Here is a 16300-nt window from a genome sequence, read left to right on the forward strand (position 1 = left end):
CCAGCAATTATTTCCTTCATCTTAGGAAAATAATATTGTTTTTTCAGTTTGTTATAGGTTTCATTTATACCCCGATGACAGGTTTTACCTTCATGGTACTTAAGTATTATATCCTTTTGTTCGGTCTCATCTTGTAAAATAGTTAATCTTTTTGTACATTCGATAAATGGTACGGAATTTTTAATGAATAATTTTGCAACTGTTTCATTAAAAGATTTCCTTATTTGTGGAGAATTAAAATATACAAAATACTTTCTATTTGGATCTAAATGTGTTTTAATAAAAGTTTCGATGGTTTTAGGCTCTAATGGTAGAAACACGTCTAAAACTTTTGGTTTACTAATAATTTTTATTTCATCTCGATACCAATGAGTCATTAAGATTTGATTTGGTTTAATATCAACTGCTTCGTGAAGTACTGGAATAATATAGTCTTTTTCTGAATTATCCAATATTTCTTCATATTCAGGCTCACTTTCGTCCTCAGATGCTGTCATAGTTGTTTCAGAAATATTATCTGGTATACTGATATGACTTGAATTATCTAATGTAGAGTCTGGGGCTGAAGTCGTGGGAATATTCTGATAGTCAGAATTCGGGTTGTCATTAACATTTAAAACATTTAATTGTATTCTGGATAAGGCATCAGCATTCGTGTTTTGTTTCCCTTGTTTGTATATTATTTCAAAATCGTATTCCTGGAGTCTTAATCTCCATCTAGTTAATTTACTATTTGGTTCTTTCAGAGAATATAACCATGCTAGAGGTCTATGGTCTGTATAAATTTGGAATTTCTTTCCATAAAGATATGGTCGGAAATGTCTAACTCCCCAAAGAACTGCTAATAGCTCTTTTTCAATAGTACTATATCTTTGTTCAGCTGAATTTAATGTTCGGCTAGCGTAAGCTATTGGCTTATCACTGCCTATGGTTCCTTGTGAAAGAACTGCGCCTAAGGCATAATTTGATGCATCTGTAGTAAGAATAAATGCTTTATTGAAATCTGGATATTGTAAAATTGGGGCGTTTGTTAAGAGTGTTTTACACGTTTCAAAAGCGTTTATGAACTCTTCAGTCGCCTCGACTTTTTGTCCCTTTTTTAGCATTTGTGTCATAGGTTTGGTTATTTTAGCAAAATCTGGGATAAACTTTCTATAATATCCTACTAATCCAAGAAAACTTTTTATTTCTTTAGTTGATTTAGGGAGAGGATAGTTTAGAACGGCGATTATTTTGTCTTCATTAGGCTTAAGTCCTTCTTTCGTTATGTTATGACCTAAATAAAGAACTTCCTTTCTAAGGAATTCTGACTTGTCTAGCTGTACTTTTAAGTTTGCTTTTCTAAGTGTTTCGAAAACTTTCTTTAATCTAATCAAGTGTTCTGGGAATGTCGCAGAAAATATGATTATGTCGTCTAGATAAATCAGACAATGGGTTCCCTGAATTCCTTTGAGGATGTTATCCATCGCTCTCTGGAATGTTGCTGGAGCTGTCTTTAAACCGAAGGGCATTCTTTTAAATTCGTAATGTCCATTAGTTGTGCTGAAGGCTAGTTTAGATTGGTCGTCAGGATTCACTTCTATTTGGTGATATCCTGAGGCCAGGTCTAAAGTGGAGAAATAAGTGCTGTTCCCTAACTTGTCAAAAATATCCTCTATATTAGGTAATGGGTATTTATCATCTATGGTAATCTCATTGAGTTTTCTGTAATCAATTACCATCCTATACTTTTGTTCTTGGGATGCGTCCATCTTTTTTGGTATTATGTGGACTGGTGCATTCCATGGTGAGTACGAAGGTCTAATTATATCTGATTTTAAAAGTTTATCAACTTGTTTCTTAATCTCGGCAACTTGTCCAGGAGATTGTCTATATGGTTTAATATAGATCGGTGATACATCTTTAGTCCTAACATGATGTTTAATTTCATGGGTGAAAGTTAGAGGAATTTGATCATGAAAAAATATATCTCTATATTCATGACATAATTGAATAATTGCTTCTCGTTCTTCAGAATTCATATGTTCCGTCCGTAATTTTTCCAAATTTTTCATTAATAGAACGTCATGGTTTTCACTACTGATGTGATTACATAACACCCTATTATCAAAATTTCTAACCTCAAAAGGTGAGAAAATATCGATGTTCAATTCCTTTTCACTTAGGTTTTGAATTGTGGTTTGTGCAAAACCATTATTACACTGAACGAGTGCACACGGCATTGAAAGTTTTTCTGAGAATTTAACTCGGTCAAGAATTCCTTCACCGTTTAGTAACAATGTTGGGATTATGACCCTTTGTTCCGTACGCGGTTGTACCGTTATTGTTAATATTGGTACTTTTACTTCCTTAGTATTTGACAATTGAATTGGAATTCGCGCCTGTGATGTGATTAAAAATTCATTCTCTAAATCAATTTTTGTGTTTAATTGCTTTAATAAATCCATACCCAATAATCCATCGTATTCTTCGTTTATGTCATATATGTAGAATTTATGGTCAAGGTCTTCGTTGAATATGTTAAAGAGCGGTATTTTTACGACCGTATTATGTGTGCTAATCGCATGCGTAGTTATTACGTCGAATGACTCAACATGCTTATGTTCTGAGTAAAAGTTATTCATAACGGAATTACTTAGAAAACATCGCGAACTGCCTGTGTCTATTAATAATTTTAATTTTAGATCGGGTATTATAATATAGGGTAAGAAACTTTTTATGGGTTTTGTTTCTCGCTGGAGGCCCTCACCTGAAAATTTCCTGATATTGACGGTGTTGCTTCCATGGGGGGCGGATTAATTTCTGGTAATCCATTACAATTTTCATCATTGGTGCATTTACACATATTATACTGCTTATATTTGTTGAATGGGTATATTTGGTGCACATTTAAATGTGATGTTGATGGTAAATTCGTCTTCGATGTAGACGGTTTGGGTTTTGGGGTAAATGCAGGTTTATGTATACCCTGATTTGGCTTGACAGTTTGCGTTTGATTTGATGATTGATTCTGCCCATGGTATTGCGGTTTCGGAAACCTGTTCCAGTTAGAATTTTGCTGACCTTGTGGTCGAAAAGACTGAAAATTATTTCTTGGGGCAGAGTTATTATTATTTGACGTACTTGCGCCGAAATTGGTTTTACGCGAATTGTTCTGGTTTTTATTTTGATTATTATTAGTAGTATTATTATTTGGTTTTTGGACTTTCCTATTTTTATAATAATGCTCATCGAAGTGGGCTTGTTCTATTGCGTACTTAGCTGCTTCTTCTAAAGATTTTGGCTCCTTAATCTGAATCGCCCGCAATATTCTTTCAGGAATGTTATATAGAAATACATCTAACGCCGTATGGTTATAGATATTCATTTTTATTTGCATAGTCGATTCGTCACATCGTTCTGCTAGTTTTGAAAATAATTGATTTTTAACTGACTGGATTCTAGCACAAAATTCATTTAACTTTTCCCCATGTTTTATAGTTAATGATTCTAACTCCGTTTTCAAATGTTTTTCTGTACGTTGGTCTCCAAAATGTTGGATAAGGAGAGATTTTAACAACGGCCAATTTTGTGCCAAATAATCATTTTCTGATACTAATTCTGCTGCTTTATCCACTAAACGCGAAGTTATCACTTCTAATATATATGAATAACGATCTTCAGACCCATCTCTATATTGTTGCAATACAAAATCGCATTTGCGTAAGAATCGGCTAAGTTGTCGCGGATCCCCATTATAAGTTGGAATGATTTTCATCATTTCCCCCAGTGTTGGCATATGCGATCTGTTGCTATTCGTTTCTTGGACAGTTGGCACACCTAGAGGAGGCATATTATGCATTGGGCATTGATATTCCACTCTAGCGTATCCTGTTGGTATTTCAGGTCGGTAGGGGGAATATCTCCCAGCTTCGTCAGTACCTTCCTCGTAACTAGATCTCTCAGCATCTATATTTAATTCGGCATGCATTTGACTGGCTAATTGATCTGCTTGATTTAAAGAGGCTTGTGCTCGAGGCTGAGCGAGAACCTGGGCCTGAGCCTGGGCTTGCGCTTGTGCCTGATTCATGTTTTGGCTTTCGACAGCCTGTGCCAACAGATCCATAGAATCGAAGAACAAGTAGAATTAATTTACTTAGTTAAAAGTCTATTTGTTCTACTTTAATTGCAAATTTTTCTAGAGAAGTAATATATAATATTTTAATAAGATATAGCGAATATACGCGGTTTAAATTATTTAACGACCCTAATGTGCAAGGACGAGTCCTTAAATCGTGTACTATTTTTATAAGAATTGTAGTACACTCCCGATTATTTAAAAGCGTAATAATCCCCTTTTGCATTCACAATTTACAGAAAATAGTCACACAATAATCACACAGTAATCACACAATAAATATACAATAATTATAAAATGTAAAAATATTAAATTCGCAAAAAGAAATTATAAAAATTTGTTAAAAAGCAAATATTATAAGTTTTGATAAGGAAGGAACGGTGTTTGAGTGAGTTTGCTCCACCTTTTGGATCCTCCCGATTCCAAAGTCTTTTTTTCTCCTCTCAGTGGGTTTATATAAATCAGAATTCGTTATTTCTTTGAAAAATCTCGATTCGCAGCGGCGTGCTCGAACAGTGAGTGGATTGATGTAGGGATGTCTTCCGATAAGTTCTTAATAGAAGCGAACTCGCAGGGCAGAAATTTAAAGGGTGGCCACTTACTTCAAATCTTCTATCACCTGGAGGTCTTCGGAAGATCCTACCGGCTGCGCCAGAAAAGTCGTCGTGACGTCCTTTCGATTAGAATGGACACGCTGAGCTGGATCGAGGGAGATGTCTCTTCGGAGTTGATGATTAAAACGGCGTAGTTTAATTTCAAAGATTATATTGACTGTATTACAAGTCTCAAGATTAGTACTGTACTGTGAGAAGAGCTGACCCGGAATGATGTTGGAGCGTCGCAGCACTCCTTTTATATGATTTTTACAATGTGTCGTAAGGAAATGCCACGCGTATTAGTAACACTCAAGTTCACTTGAAGTCGTAAAATATTGATTTTATTACCTGAACGTGACAAAATGAATAGAATTGTTCTTGACCGAGGATTAGTCAAGTTATGTAGAACGCATTTAAATAATATTTGTTAATACAATGTTGGCATTGCAGATTTTAGGGTTCGTTACTATATGCGTGGTGGTTCCTTATCCCACAAGAGTGAGACAAGAAGAAATAAGATATGAATAAAAAACACAAAGAAAGAAGAAAAAGATCGCAACGCTTGGTAACTGGTTGTACTAACTAATGTCTAAAGACAGTCACATTGGTATGTGCACGAGTTACGTAGTGTAAGAGTCTAATCAACGCACTTCAGGAAGACGTTTTGTAGTGAAAGTGTAGTGAAATGAAAAACCATAAGCAAAGTGAAATTTCAAAGTGTCACGCCGGGAATAGGGCAATAAAAGACTTTTAAAGGATAATTTAAGATTTAATTGTAATTATTGTATAATTATAAAACTAATGTGTGTAACCATTGTACTAACATAGTTATATTCTATAAAAACTAATTTTTATAAAAAATATTTTTCATTATATAAAAAAGTATTTTTTATCTTAAGGAGGGAGGAGTTAAGGAACCACCACGCATATAGTAACGAACCCTAAAATCTGCAATGCCAACATTGTATTAACAAATATTATTTAAATGCGTTCTACATAACTTGACTAATCCTCGGTCAAGAACAATTCTATTCATTTTGTCAAGTTCAGGTAATAAAATCAATATTTTACGACTTCAAGTGAACTTGAGAGTGTTACTAATACGCGTGGCATTTCCTTACGACACATTGTAAAAATCATATAAAAGGAGTGCTGCGACGCTCCAACATCATTCCGGGTCAGCTCTTCTCACAGTACAGTACTAATCTTGAGACTTGTAATACAGTCAATATAATCTTTGAAATTAAACTACGCCGTTTTAATCATCAACTCCGAAGAGACATCTCCCTCGATCCAGCTCAGCGTGTCCATTCTAATCGAAAGGACGTCACGACGACTTTTCTAAATGCATTCAATAAGAATATAATAAAAATATAACTATAAAAAATGTATAATATTCATACAAATTATTTAATAAATTTTAATTTTTAAAGGAAAAAATGGAAAAAGTTACGCTTCCGGCATTCGTTTTTTTTAATTTAATAAATTTAACTGACTTTGACCTCTTTCACTTAAGCTACATATCCCAGGCAGGACACTAAGTGCCATTTTAGTTATTTAACACGAGAAGCGATTTAGTGTCAAAATTTGTCTTACAAGAATTTTCGAACAACATAATGATAGACAAATTTTTCTGGAACAGTTTTTTTTTATAAATGAACAGTAAATAATTATATTTTGACATTAATATGTGCTATTTTTCGAGATCATTTTGTAATTTTACGATATATTTTTCGAAAAAATTTAGTCATAGTCATAGTCATTTATATTACGAAGCCAATTTACAAGTCAGTTGATAAATAACATCAAATAATATACAGTAAAATTAATCGATTAAGTTACATCACATTAAAACAACAATAAAATTACTTACATTAAAAATTACAATAATTCATTACATACACACACAACATACACACACACAACATATACACAACTGACATATTAATTATTATTACTGTATTCATTATTTAAATTTATTGGATTTTGATTTTATTGTTAAAAGTTTTGTTTTTATTTTTAATGTATTTACTATCACATAGGTATAACGATGGTACTAACAATATTGTATGGAATTTTGAATGTTCTGAAATAAAGATATTTTTTTTTTTTTTTTTTATTACATATAGTCAAGTCACAAATTGATTGAAATAATTATAACATCTAATAATAGCAATATATAAATAATAAAATTCATCATAATTAATAATACATAATTATACCAAATTTTTTAACATGCAGATACGTCTGCGAGCGATACTCCAAATGTTATATTAAAAGAAAAAATGGAAAAAGTTACGTTACGGTGTTGTTGTGTTGTTGTTGTGTTACGGTTTAAGTTAAGTTGGTTAAGAGCAACGCACGGATTGCGTAGGTTGCGGGTCCTGCCGGAAGCGTAACTTTTTCAATTTTTTCCTTTAATACATAATTATACCTAATTGGAAGCGTGAAAGGACTAACTGCCCTTATACATTAAAAATTCATTGTAATTATAGAACGGACGCTCAATAAGCCAGTGTTTTAGACGGCGTTTAAAGCTATGCAGACTTGTAGCCTCAGTGACTTGTAGACCGTGGGGCCCATCAAGTGAGTTAACTTGGACGACTTCACAAGTTTGTGGCCATACCCAAGAGCTTGTTTGCGTTTCGCGTATTGTACTTGTGTACCATTGCGTTCGTTTTATATTTAGGACGTAAGGTGTTCACGCACGTAAGCAGCCACTTGCATAATTACTACTGCGGGTAATGTGAGAATGCCCAGTTTTTAAAAAAACTACTAATCCCACATACAGTGTTCTGCTTCTAAGCTCATTTCTAACTCGATGAGTTACAGTAATATTATAGTATTTTGTGAAACTGGTACCGAAGTTACAAAACGAAACGAAGTTGAGTTTTGTAAAAACAGGCCCGAGAATTATTAACAAAAGTCCAAGTTTCATTTTAAGCAAACGTTCCAAATCTTGACACGCTACGGCGGTTATCTATCACACTGACTGCGATTCGTATTAGCTAGCCATACACGCACGGATTTTCCCGTCGGATCTGCCTGAAAGATGTGTCTGGCGGACACATCCGTCAATGTATGGCGAAAAATAGACACAGATGGGCAACGGACGGGCATCCGGCGGACAAATCTATCTATTTCTATGGCTAGCTATTGTAGCGACATCTTGCTCGCATATCGGAGCGATGTGCGAATCGCATCCACAGTGATAGCCGCCTACCACAGTGGGTTGAAGCCAGACTGCTCAGAGTAGCATTTCCAGGGAGGGTTTCCTTGAGCTAAGCATTCTTCTACTTGACGGTCTCCAAATGTAGCAGTGGCTCCCAGGTTAGTTGAATCGATCACTGCAGAAAAAAAACACTGATGTTTTTTTGGTACTACGTCGGAGGCAAACAAGAATACAGCCCGCCTGATGGTTAACGGTCCTCATCGCCTATATTAAGCCTGCAACTCTGACGGCCCAGCCACGACATCGCGCGGCGGCGGCAGCGGCGAGCGGCGGCCATAGGTTGGAGCGAGACACAGCGATTGGACGTTTCGTTCCCAACTATGGCCGCCGCTCGCTGCTGCCGCCGCCGCGCGATGTCGTGGCCGGGCCGTGGGTGTTCATTGTGCGTTGCCGACCTTTAAAAATCGCAGAAATCGAGATTGTACTTTTATCAAAGACTGAAATTGACTGTTGACATGTAATTTTTTTTTAAGTAAAAATCTTTGTCTGCGAAATATAACACTATGTACCTATATGAACATAATATTAGACTGTAAGCAAAACAACCTGTGGAAGAGCGGTGTTCTCTTAACACAAGTATTTTAAATACTTCAAAAGAGGCACCAGAACAGCTATTGTTAACGTAATCTTTTGTTACTGAATAAAAAATAATTTATTAATTTTATTAAAAATATTTTATGTATATGGTTTATTGTACCTACAATTCACACTCGTTTGTAAATTCTTGTTTACCGCGCGCCCTTAATACACAATGTCTCTGGTATCATTGGATGGAATTGTGACTTGTGAGAGGAAAATTGTCGCTATTAATAAGGTAAACTTGGACCACTATCATCAGCAACTCTATACATACATACATACATACATACATACATACATATAATCACGCCTATTTCCCGGAGGGGTAGGCAAAGACCACGGATTTCCACTTGCTACGATCCTGACATACCTCTTTCGCTTCCTTCACTTTCATAACATTCCTCATACACGCTCGCCGGTTAGCAACTCTATAGACTTAAGTTACCTACCTATACAGATTTACTTTAGTAAATTTCCATGTTTATCTTTTAATGCGTAACATGTGTTAGATATATAAATACAGAAACAAAACAACAAATAATTTACATTTAATTAAGTGTAAAGTTAATCAATGGGCACGCATATATTTAAATTTTCACGCATCGCTGCTAAACCAATGTTAATATCCATTACCAAATGGATATTAACATTCGCATAGAAGGTAGAAGAAATTAAAATTATTTTTTATTATATACGGCGATGTTTTTTTATCTTAAAAACAATGCAATAGTATAGTCGCTGTAATGTACCCGTACGAAGGCTACTATCGAATTATATTTGCTGTCATTATAAAACTTACTTATCGTAATTTTATTAGGGTAAATATAATATTAAAATATCAATACGTTTTTAATAAACAATATTTTTTCCTTATTTTATTGTGGAACGTACCATAACAATTAAATGTACTTACAGTGATCAATGCTTCTTTTTCCGCGGACTATCTGAAATGAATACATTTTTTTGATTACCCATTTATATTTTTAATCTTTATTGCATTAAAGAAAAACTTATGGTACAAAAGGCGGATTTAATGCTAAAAGCATTACCTACCTTAAGGCAAAGCAGCGAGATTACAAATAGAAATTATGACATAAAATTAAATTACATAATTTAATAACAGCACATGCAGTTCATTATATGTTTTTAATAACCCGCGGTAAACCTCCGAAAATCTTCACAATTTAATAAATATAATTAATTAATCCTTTAAATTACAGGCCACATTCAATTCTAATTCAACAAAAAACACATTTCAATCAACATAAAGCTATAAACAAAACAACCACATTAAATTAAACCGCCGCACAGTTAAATCGCATTTTGACAAAACAGAAATAATCATCCGAAAATTCGTGTTTTTCACGTCTGAGTAGGCACGTAACACGTTTAAGTACATACAGCCAAACCAAACCGCACATTGAAACACATGTACTATATAATAAACTAATCAAGCGACCGCAAATTTATATTTTAACAATGATAATGCCAATATCGCAGGTATTTGGGCCATTTAAATTAAAATTGTACACTAATTTTTTTTTTGTTTTTTCTGTTTTTGTTTTTGCTATTATTTTTATATTCCCTTTTTTAAACATCTTTTTTCTTTCATTGTATTGTCCTGTGTATGTGTGCTTTATGGAATAAATACCTTTCTTCTTCTTAATTTTTTTCAATTTTCTATTTTGACGATATTTCTACTCAGAATCCCGAGCTCTTTCTAACCAAATAGGAGAAAAATAGTGTAATTTTTCATAGAGTGTGTAACGGAATGGAGTGGTAGAATAAATTAATGTATGGAATTTTTGGGATACTTTTTTTCTCCTATTAAGATCGGAAGAGCTCGTGATGTTGAGTAGAAATAACATAATAATCACCAAATTTAAATAAAATGACCCATTTATATTTCGCTTTTAGAATCAAGTCATAAATGGGTAACTCACAAGATAAAGTACCAAGTACCAAGAATATGTACACACTACCTTAATATATGGGCAATAAGGTCGTATCGGTCGTCGGTCCTTGACTTTACTAAGTCCTAGCTTTTTTTAAACGTCATAGTCCTAGAAGCCACTTGTTCATTTTTTTTCACATAATAAATGTTTGCTGTCAGTACTGAACAGACTATTTACAACTCTATGGACTGTCAGAATACTCCGCGCGAGCATTCAAATTTGAAAGCGGGAGGCATCTAAACATTTTGTACCGAAATATGTACTATCGGTGTTTATTACTATAGTTTGCTTAATGCTGGGACTGAAGGGTGACTTTTATTATGTACAAAATTTGGTACCGCAGGACTTAGGAGGTTAAATACATTGTTAAAAAACTACTTCAAATATCTTTTTTACTTACCATGGAGTAAATTAAACAGCTCAATGTCAAAACAATCAACAAAATAAATACGTATTTCATGTTTTTCACGAATAAACTACTCGGGCCGGATGTTAAAACACATGTGGCCATATCTACATTCGTGAGTAAATAAAGGCTGAGACACATTAAAATCGTATCGATAAGAGGTAAATGAATTTAATATTAAGAACCTTTTAAAGGGGCCCACTGACTATTAGTCCGCCGGACGATATGGGCGTGTCAGTTAGAACAAAAATTTGACAGTTCCCAACAACTGACAGGCCGATATCGTCCGGCGGACTGATAGTCAGTGGGCTCCTTAGTAATCGAACCGTATCAGTTCTAAGTATGTTATCGTAAAATCTAATTTTTCATAAAAACGCGTTTTTCCTAGTTATAACTAGGGAAAACGCAATTCACCAAAGGATGTTAGGAAAACTAGTTTTGACAGTCATACGGAAAACAAATTTTAACTAGTAAAACGTGTTTTCACTGAGGCGAATTTCACTAAAAACGGGTTTTTACGGTAAAATTTATACTTAATTACCTTACCAGGTAGGTACTTATACTATTTTCTTTCATAAAATTTTAATTATCCAGTACCTACTAGGTACTTATATACTCATGCAAACTCATCAATCAACTGAATCAAATGAAACTAAGTTTTGATACAATCATATTTTTCCCTGTCCAATACAATAAAATTAATTATTAAATATATTAGGTACGATAAAAACTGGAAATCACGCAAACACCAAATTAATTATTTTAGTATTGTCGCGGCGTTTCTGTTCAAGTATTTGCTGTTAACAAATTACCGAGTTATAAAAAAGACTGCTTAAGCACTTTAGATATTCATAAAAAATAACGATCTAAGAATTTGATAAAGAATTTGTTTGACTGAAACAAAAAGTCTGAGAGCCGAATGGAATGACCTTCGATAAATATTTAAGTATTCGTTTATTTTCTGGTTGGCTGAAAACATTTAAAAGTATTACACTAATACGCTATAATACTATAATATAGACTATTATAGTATAGACACTAATTTGAAATAACCTAATAAGTAATTCGTAAAACCTAACCTATATTTAATATACCGGGTGTTTCCTGTAACAGGAGCAATAAATTGAGCTAGGCTGTACTCCACAAACTGACCAACATTTGTTTAGCAACTTTTAAAAATAACTTGTGTTTTGACTTTCATTACACTTTAAAGTTTATTCTAAGACGCAATGTATTGCAAAATTTTTTATGTTTAAAAGGTGACAAGCAACGTCAAACACACAGATGGCAGCTTGAAAATAATATTAAATTTGTATGAAAAAGGTATAATGTAACAATTTCATAATTTTAAAAAGTTGCTGAACAAATGTTGGTCAGTTTGAGGCGTACAGCCTCTAGTTTAATTTATTGCTTCTGTTACAGATTAAGCTGCGTAGGCGGGAAGAATTCCCTAACTGTATTATACACATGAGCACGGTCAAAGGGGCAATACAGATGTAGTATCCATGTTGTTTTCCATCGTATTTTCTCGGAACCGTTCGTATTCGTCATGCTAGTTCAGTCAATGTCAGTTCTTTTTGTACCGAGACTGACTGAAATATCCAGACACGGTGAAAATACGATGGAAAATATATATTTAAATTCTATATACATATATATATAGATAGATAGATAGAATACTCTTTATTGGCACACCTCAGTAAAAGATACAGCTTACAGAAACAATTGATTAAGGATAGAGGTAGACAACAAACGGTCTTATCGCTGAAGAGCGATCTCTTCCAGACAACCTTTGGGTAGCGGAAACAAATCATTTAGTCAAGAATAGATATATAGGTATATAATAGTAATACACAAGAACATTATTAGGCACAATAAACAATATCAGAGCCGGTGATCGGAAACACAAACCGGAACGCCTTCTTATTTGCGCTTGGCTAAACGTTACAAACCCGGAAACTCCGACATTTGAAAATTCATATTATTTTCTCAACGATAAAATAATGACATTTATTTCGATTTCCCGCTTCACCTCACGGATCTATGATACAGAGCCGGATAGTACTGTAACTTTTTCTTATCAATGTTTATCCTTTTCATCGAGCAAGACATTTGATTATAGGAGACTAGAGAAGCGTGTCTTACTTACACAAGTCACTTTATTAATTTCAGTTACGTTGGTATTTTTTTCCTTATAACGTCGTTAATTCCGTAATCAAAGCGAGATGCAATCCTCTAGTTTGACTTCTGTTTCGGTCACACTTTTTGGTCGTAGTACTCTCTCCATAGTACATATAACTCCGTGTTTTCACTGTTGATAGAGTAGAAAGAAACTTGTTAAATGGGAAGTCAAATAAGAAGTCCTAAAATATGTACTAATCCCATAATAAACTCGGCCAAGTTCGACAGTGATTACTTAGCCAACACTAATCATATTTCCAATAAATCTCGTAGTTGGGTGCTTGACGAGATTGGATAAGTTTTTACGAGCCTACAAATTGTTTGATTAAAGGATTTGCCACACTGGATGCGTTCTGCGGGCAGCGGTCAGGTCAAACTTCAACTTCAAAGGTTGCTGTCAATGTTGTTCATACATAATGCGGGTTTAAACTGGCCGCTGACCGCAGAACGCATCCAGTGTGGCAAATCCTTTTGTAAATAACGACAGTTCTGCAGTCTTAGCATGAATTTAAATAGTTCTATATACGCTAGCGGATGCATATCTCAGTACGAGTGATGATGACGATGATGACGCACGTTATAACGGCCCGGGCCCGGGTGTGGCCCCAGGCATCCAACTCTTCGTTATTTATAGAAAGAATCACGTGATAACCGGTCGCTTGTCATAGAAAAGCAAGTGTCGGTTACCTCGACCCGGACCCGGGCCGTTCTTGCGTGTCATCCATAACCGTACGAACCGTCGCAGATCCTCTTCCACGCAGTTCTATCCACCGTTTTTAGGGTACGCCAAAGGGTAAAAACGGGACCCTAAGATTTCACTGTCCGTGTGTCTGTCACCAGGCGGTATCTCAAGAACCGTGATAGCTAGACGGTTGAAATTTTGTATGGGAAGGTGCAATTCGGCCGCGCTTGCCGGGGACGTAAGTTTCGTTAGAATTGATAAATCGCTTGAAGATCTTGTGCCAACACGTGCTTAAATTATACAGTTTCATCAAACTTGCCGACGTAGAGCTCATATATTTATGGCGTCAGGTAACTAGTTGTTGTAGAACAACACTAAAACATTAATGGCGTGTGAGTTACGAGCGAGGCACTTCGGGAACTTATAAATAGTCATCCTTCAGGCTCGCCTGCGCTTATCGCGGCGATGACGACAAAATAGCAAACGTCACTTTATGGTTTCTACGTCGTTTTCCTATGAAAGGAAGACATTTTGCGATAAGCGATAACTCAAAAACGGCTTGACTGATCATGTTGCCTATAGTTTTGGTTTAATGTCTTTATTAAACTCTACAGTCACGTTTTTTTTTCATACTTTTCGACCCATGGTTCAAACATGGTTAGACATGGCGAAACTACGTCTGGTTTTAAGGTTCCTAGTTGACTACGGAACCCTAACTAAAAACAGGCAAACAACCTCTTTAAAGTATAACGATGCGCACGGAAGACTAAATGCCTCGAGCTTTGACTCGGGCTTGGCCATGGTATCTGAAGCTACAGAAGCTAATTACAGACATAGATATACCTTATCCCATTGTAAGTACAAAGTTTCAAATCAAACTAGCTACTCGTTTTAAAATGAGAGCGTAACTACGTTTATATGGAGAAGCGAGTTTGCCGGGGACTAACTTAACTTGCGCAAGTAACGGCCCAATTCGAACAATGCTTATAAGATGTCACCGTGATACGATACCTATCTTTCAGTGTCAAAAGTGACATTTCATCAAACCAAAACATCAATCACTTCGTGCTACCATAGAGTAACTTATACTAGAGTAGAGCGGTACTGTCATAGTAAATTTTGTAACCCCAGTAAATTCACTGCCATCTATCGACACACTTTAAAACTAAAAATGAAGATTTATAAAAATACGATAAAATGTATTTAAATATGGATACTTAAATGATTTTTTTTATTTGCATTAATTATTTTTATGATTTTGACCCATGTTCTTTCAGTGATATGCGTAAAAATTGTTAAATAACAAACGAAACCGTCAACGCCATCTATACGACAGTAGGCCAAAGCTAGTAGCGCCCTCTGATCGAGAGTCTAATTTTCTTGATTTTCGAGGAACGTTTTTTCCTTAGACTGCATCCATTTATTACGGAGTTATATCTATCTTTGGTGCCTTAAGAAACCCAAGTAAAAACCCGAACAAAATTAACTTTATCGTAATCAAGTCGCCAACAATTTTCCAGCGACAACCATCATTAGTACCAAAGCAATTTGACCTCATTTATTCAACACCCGCTCAAGCGGTGTCGTGTAAACTGAAGATTTACGATGAAGTCATTACCTTTTATGGGCCATAATTGATAGAGATAGCATCTTGGGCCGCTGAAATTGCAAGGTAAGGTTTGGAAACATTTTACTCTAAAATACGCATACTGTTACTGTAATAGGTCGTAAGTGCAGGCAATTTCATCTAAACATTTGACATTTTAATATTTAAAAGCTGTTTAAGGTTAAGAATTGTTATGAGACGGATCGGTCTTCGGTTTCGTATTATTATAAGCTCTTTTTAAGAGCAAGAGACTTGAATCACAGTTATTAATTATGTATTTTATAGGCGAGCAGCATGCAAACAGTTTCATGTTTTACACAATTATTTTTACGTCATTATTAACGCTTTAGGTGAAAACTGCAGAGTTATTTGTGATTTTAAATTCTGATGTACCACGTCGATTTTGAAGAGCGACGAAAATTAACGTAACGTTTTATTTTACAAAATAATTTTAGTTATTGCATTATTCTTAAAATGCTAGGTTCGTTAGAGTCGTAGGGTCGTTAGGTCGTCGCTCGTAGTCTAGATTCGCAACTCTTGTCGTTTTAAAAACCCCCTTCGGTCGTGTTTTAATTTATCACCACTCGTTGCGAATTTCCTACTTTCCGCACTTGTGTCGTAAATAACTTTTTCTACTCGTCGAGTATAATCTGTGTATTACAACTTCACATGCAACACTACAACCTTACTCTTTTCAACGTTGGATAGTCTATGGCACTTCCGACTCAAGCATAAGAATTTTATCGATACGGTTTAGTCAATTATAAAATTTTTGAAAATAGAACTTCATACATTTCGATAAAATATTATTTTTTTGTCTCGTAAAAAAAGTATTGTATACAATAGTGATATAATCAAGCTTTTCAGTCGAGTACCGTGTTCAAGCAACGAAGCTTGCTGAGTTGCTTAAGTAAGGTAAGGTCTCCATTATATCACGATGGTATAA

The 16300-nt window shown here is 34.9% G+C and overlaps 1 long non-coding RNA gene across 1 annotated transcript; it reads right to left on the reverse strand.

The window, feature by feature from the left end:
* Window positions 1–7932: 7932 nt before the first annotated feature.
* LOC134742869 (uncharacterized) lies at window positions 7933–10965 on the reverse strand. The gene is made up of 3 exons (XR_010127972.1): window positions 10880–10965; window positions 9438–9468; window positions 7933–8060 (listed from the first exon to the last, which is right to left on the reverse strand). It is a non-coding gene; the product is annotated as an uncharacterized LOC134742869 (long non-coding RNA).
* Between the last annotated feature and the right edge of the window lie 5335 nt (window positions 10966–16300).

Source organism: Cydia strobilella, chromosome 7 (assembly GCF_947568885.1).
Source record: "Cydia strobilella chromosome 7, ilCydStro3.1, whole genome shotgun sequence".
Classification (NCBI taxonomy): Eukaryota; Metazoa; Arthropoda; class Insecta; order Lepidoptera; family Tortricidae; genus Cydia; species Cydia strobilella.